The sequence below is a fragment of the Equus asinus genome, unplaced genomic scaffold, assembly GCF_041296235.1.
Source record: "Equus asinus isolate D_3611 breed Donkey unplaced genomic scaffold, EquAss-T2T_v2 contig_803, whole genome shotgun sequence".
NCBI lineage: Eukaryota > Metazoa > Chordata > Mammalia > Perissodactyla > Equidae > Equus > Equus asinus.
Genome location: NW_027225520.1, coordinates 444508 through 450466, shown reverse-complemented (window position 1 = coordinate 450466; position 5959 = coordinate 444508). Strand labels below are relative to the sequence as shown.

The following is a 5959-nucleotide window of genomic DNA, read 5'->3' as shown; positions in this document are numbered from 1 at the left end:
GCAGACACAATATCTGTGGGAATTAGTTTACTACTTTCCTGAGCCATGGGACTACTGGAATAAAGAATTTCAAGGTCATTTCTAATAGCCTGGAGTGCTCAGTATTTGCTTTGACCTATTAATCCTCATTTCCAGATTTGTTGCCACGAAAATTTGAATTATCCTTGCTTTTGTAGTAAAGTTAGTAAGAGAGACTTTAATGATGCCATTAAAGGAAAGCAAAATTTGCCACCCCCAAATGTGCCTCTTTGGCATAAAGATCATTATAGGCTGGTTACTTTTAAGAATCAGCAGACATAGAACAACTTGTGAAAACTGGAGTAGAAGTCACCCTTTTGCAAGAGATATTTACATTTATGAGGGAAATTTCCATTTGCAAGGGTTTCTCCCTCTCTTAACCAGGTGGTGGAGGATGACCAGATCTCTAGAAACTCTTATCAATGGAGTAAAGTGGCAGCTCAAATCTGCAGAAAGAACATGCTCTTGTTTACTGTGCCTTTCCTGGTAACCTCCCCTAACTGCTCCTCCCCTTTCCCCCAACATCTTCGTCTTTAGCTAAAGATGATATTTAAGGTGAAGACTTGGCCATTTCAGGGAGCTGATTTTCCTGGGTCTTTCCTATCTATATAGCATGCATATGTTACGAAACTTGCGCTTGTTTCCTGTTAATCTTTCTTTTATTACAGGGGATTTTTTAGCCAGGAACATAGAAACATAGAGGAAACTTATTTTTCCTCTCCTACACCATTTACTGATACCAAAGGGCAAAATGATTCCATCTTGCTCTTGAACAAACTACATCCAGAGATATGGCATGGTTTCGCCTAGGCCATGGTGTTCCAGGGCAAAAAATTGATCCATATCTCCTGATTACCTCCCTTAGTCACTACTTGAAATAGGTAAGGAGTCTGAATTGGGAATCTCTGCTCAACATGACACTCCATCAGATTATTTCCACTGATGATAAATGACAAAAACAGCAGACATTCTCATCATTTTCCTGATTTGCATGATATTATTCCTCTCCTGCTCATTCATTCTACTCTTCTCAGGTCTGCCCTCCCGGGCATGTGCCCTGTTTGCTTGCATAGTGTCTCATGCTCAGAAAGGTTTCTTTCTTGGTTTAATGCTCTGTTGTTAAAACCTTGAAATTGTTAATAACTTTATCTCGGAGTATACACCTGAGCAGCGGAGCTAGGTTATATGGAAGCATTAGGATGCTAGTTTTTGTCCAGCAACAGCACCTGCACATGTGGGCTAAGGCAGCATGCACAAAGGGCAATTGGCCTGGCCTCCTCATGTGCACACACACATCTGTGTTCAAAGCACCACAGGACCCCAAGGGAGTAGCTGGGTTGAGACCTGGAACTTAATTGGTGGTAGCGATGAAAGCAGCAGCTACAGGTGTAACAACAATGATGGAAGTGGCCACTGCCCATTAGAAAGGAGAATCTCTGCCTGGCAGCAGCAATGACCTATGATGGGGGCAGGGGCTGACTTATCCTTCAGTCCCAGAGCCCATCCCTCTGTCACCTAAGAAATTATTAACTATCTCACCTGAGTGCCAGAACAGGAAATGCTAGGTAGCTTAGGAAGCAAACTTGCCAGTAAATTATTTTAAATAAAAGTGTATACATGAGGACCCACAACTAAAATATACAACTATGTACTGGGTGGGGATTTGGGGATAGAAAGCAATTTTTAAAAAAACGTGTACGCATGGTCATTGCACTGAAGCATACAAGGGACTCACAGAATTCATCGAAGAGTCCAGAATCAATGGTTTGAAACTACTGCAACATTGCAAAAGAAACATCCACAGGATTAGAATTGTAAACAAAATTTAAAGGTAATTTGAGGATTTAAAATGTGATATGAAAGATTAATGAAGGAAAAGAAAACTCTTTCCCTTGAAGTTTCAAAAGCCAGTTATTAGCAACAACAAAAAATAGCATGCATTTCACTTGTAATTGAATATACAATGATAAAAGGAATAAACAGGCATTAGAAACATGAGGACACTTCGAATTTTTATACAAAGTCCACAAGTTACCAGAAATTTGAGAGGAATTATTAGAAAGCCATTGATTAAATTCAGATTTAAAATTAAATTTGATTTATATGAAATTGATTTATATGGATTGCTAAGTTGAATTTGATTCATAAGAGAAATCTTTTTAGAAAAAAATTCTCATGAGAATCATCAGCTCCACATGTAGTAAAATTTATATTTTGATACAACATCAGAAATTCAGTCCAAATTTTCACAACGTATAAGCATGCATAATAGCTTCGGTAACTTAAGCAGATGCTTCTCAAAATCAAAAATCATCAAAAGTTAATTGCATCTTAGCATTTGCCATCATTGACTGACAATATTTTCAATTATATTGATAACAAATGAAGTTCTTAAAAGTATAAATTTTGATGAAAATAAATTTGGAGAAAAGTGAGCCAGAAAAATATTATGACCAATACAGGCATTACATAATAAAGTATTACTATTTATTATATATAAAATCATGATACAAGAAATATTGTTTGTAATTTGTATTTCATTTATAGCTAATAAATTAATTTTGAAGGAAAAAACTTTGCATTTTAGGACCACTAAATCACTTTTTCCTGCTTCTAGAACAAGAGACCTCATATTTTCATTTTGTGCTGTGCCCTTCAAATTCTGTAGAGTATGACCTTTCCCCTCCCTGCCATACCTGAGATGATAAAGAACATTTGTGCAGTTATCACTGATGAGCAGTGGCAGCACTTCAACCGGGGGGAAGTTTACATGAGCTGAGGGATTTTTATTGGCCATAAAAGTGGGACTTGTTTAGGATAGTAACTGACCCATATTATCAGTGACTCAAATTTGTACATAGATATTGACTTTTCTCAACCTATTTCAGAGAAACCTATAAGAAGTAGTAAATGAAGAAGAAAATCTCATCTGAGATATTATCTAATACAAGAGTAGCAGTGGCTACTGTTACAAAAGAGACAACAGGTCCAGAATGGAGTCACTTGTGCTAAGTCCCCATCAACAAGCCAAGACATATACCTAACTTAATTACAGTTTCAACCTCTCCAAGGACTAGATTCTCAAACCACTCAGTCTGGAATTAACTGGTCAGCACTAGCGAGGTAAGCCACCTGATGGACCCCGCCATCCCCCAAGGGAAGTTGACCTTGCCTGAACCAATCAGCTCTTTTCAAGAATAACTTCCTTGTCCCACCTCCTTCTGACTATAAAGGTCTTTCTTTTTGTATAGGTCTTCAGAGCTTCTTCCTGTCTAGGTGGGATGCTAGAAGGGATGCTTTCAGATTCATGAATCATTGAATAAAGCCAATAAAATCTGTAAAATTTACTCAATTGAATTTTTTTTTTGAGGAAGATTAGCCCTGCACTAAGATCTACTGTCAATCCTCTTCTTTTTGCTAAGGAAGACTGGCCCTGAGGTAGCATCCATTCACAGCTTTCTCTACTTTATAGGTAGGATGCCTGCCACAGCATAACTTGACAAGCAGTGTGTAGGTCCATACCCAGGGCCCAAACCGGTGCACCCTGGACCGCCAAAGCAGAATGTGCTAACTTAACCACTGAGACACCAAGCCGGCCCCCAACTGAGTTTGTTTTTTAACATTACTTAGGATGTAAACTTTGTGTGTGCAGAATGTCATGGGCGATTGTGGGAATGTCCTTGATATTCCTAATTCCCATTAATTGACAAAACCTTTGAAACACTCCTCTTAAAATTAACTTCACAATTTCCTTGACTTTTGTTAGCACCTCCAAGTTTTCATTGTTGATCCTGATGTACTCCTGATGTTAAATCACTTCCCTAGGATTCATCACCCTAAAAGAGACAAGAAAGAGAAGTCCGAATCCCTGCTGAAGTTTCAGCTAAGTCCCTGTAATAAGTCTCTCTAAATTGAAAGAAAGATTAACTGGTAAGTTATGGGTCTACCGTGAGAAGACTAAGAAGTCTTCTGAATTTCAGTTAGATCTTGACATTCAGGAAACACTTATTTTTCTGTTTTAGACTTATTTGAAAGTGGTAAAACTTCTATGCTGAATGACAATTTCAGTTAGACAGTTTCCATTTTCCTTTCCATGACCAAGAACCATTTTCACTGACAGCATATCAGCAAAAAATAAATGCATTTGGAAATGAATTTGAAGTTAATGTGAAAATGCACCATGAAGAACAAAGGATAAGGGTTGAAATGATTAGTTTATTGCAAAATAATTTTGTCCAGACATGAGTGATTTTCTTCTGCTCTAATTTTAGTTCTTGCACTCTAGGCATAAAATAATAATTCTAATTACTGTACACTGATACATGAACTTGTATCCAAGTCCTGGCTACACATGCAAAAAGCTCTGCCTACGTTTTTACAGCACAGATTCTCTGAATTACCCTTCTTAGGGCCCCCATCACCTCTCTGTTTCTCAGGCTGTAGATGATGGGGTTTAGCATTGGGGTCAGGATGGTGTAGAAGACAGCCAGAACCTTGTCCTCTGTTGGAGATCTGAGGGATCTTGGGTGCAGATAAGTGTAAACAAATGGAGCATAATAGAAAGTCACCACAGTGAGGTGAGTGCTGCAGGTCGAATTGGCCTTCTTCCTCCCTTCTGGTGAGTGCATGTGGTGGACAACAAGGAGAACCTGGCCATAGGAGCATGCAATACCAATAAAAGGCAACACGAAGAAGAGGGTGGTGCTCACAAACACTGTATACTCATAAACCCAGGTATCCATGCAGGCCAGAGTCAACATGGCTGGGATGTCACAGAGGAAATGGTTGATGGCCCTGGATTGACAGTACGGGATTTGGAGGGCTTATGTGGTGTGGGCACAAGAGTTGATAGAGCCCATGGTCCAAGATCCTATTATCATCAGCACACATACTCTTTTGCTCATATGAATGGGATAGTGGAGAGGAAAACAAATAGCTACATAATGATCATAGGCCATAGATGTCAAGAGCAGTGCTTCTGCAACTGCTAAAGTCAAGAAAAGGAAGCTCTGAACCCCACATCCAATGAAGGAGATAGACTTTTTTCCTAAGAAATAATTAGAAACCATTTTTGGAACAATGGTGGAGATGTAATTCAAGTCAATGATGGAGAGCTGACTAAGTAAAAAGTACATGGGTGTGTGGAGCTGGGTGTCCAGGAAGATGAGATGAATCATGGACAGGTTGCCAAACAGAGCCATTAGGAAAATGAGAACAATAAGAATGAAGAGGAACAGGCCAATTCTTGGTGGTGGAAACAACCCCAATAAGATGAAATCAGTGGATGTTTGATTATAATTTTCCATAGGGGAGCTGATATTATTTTTCCTAGAGTCAAACAAGAGAGTAAGTTAAGTACAAAACTATAAGCTATTTTTAACTTATTATTGTAGTCAGACTGTGTATTACATAAAATTTTATGGCTCTTAAATGAACTGAACTTATCCATTTGAAAGAAAAAAAATCTTATTTTCTAATCCAGACATTGAAATTTGAATATGCAAATATTTGTGGCCAAAGTGTTTTCTTAGCAATCCTTAAAATTATTTCAAAACAACATTTGAATTGTGACTTTATTAGGATAAGTGTGTTTTACTACCCTACACAGACTCACATATCATCAAAATCAGGTGTTGTATTCAAAATGTAAGCATAGAAAATATATGTAACTGTATACATTGTATAGTTCTAGTATCAATAAATGTTTATGACCCATAAGGGATGATTTTTCTTTCGTATTTAAGCCCTAAAACTTTCCTCTAATCCTACAGTAGCCTATCAGCTCATGTTGAGGAGTTATATTTATTTCTTAAATTTACTTGGCCAAGTAATGACAAATCTTTCTTGAAGTTAGATGTTTTCTTGAAGTTAGATATTATAATTTGGCTCATCTGTTCTTAAATATTGCACGAATCCTTATTGTTAAGTGCCACTTACACAA

At 37.8% G+C, this 5959-nt stretch overlaps 1 pseudogene; it reads right to left on the bottom strand.

Annotated features, from left to right (window-relative positions):
* Window positions 1-4385: 4385 nt before the first annotated feature.
* Window positions 4386-5324, bottom strand: LOC139044337 (olfactory receptor 2L5-like; annotated as a pseudogene).
* Window positions 5325-5959: the final 635 nt, after the last annotated feature.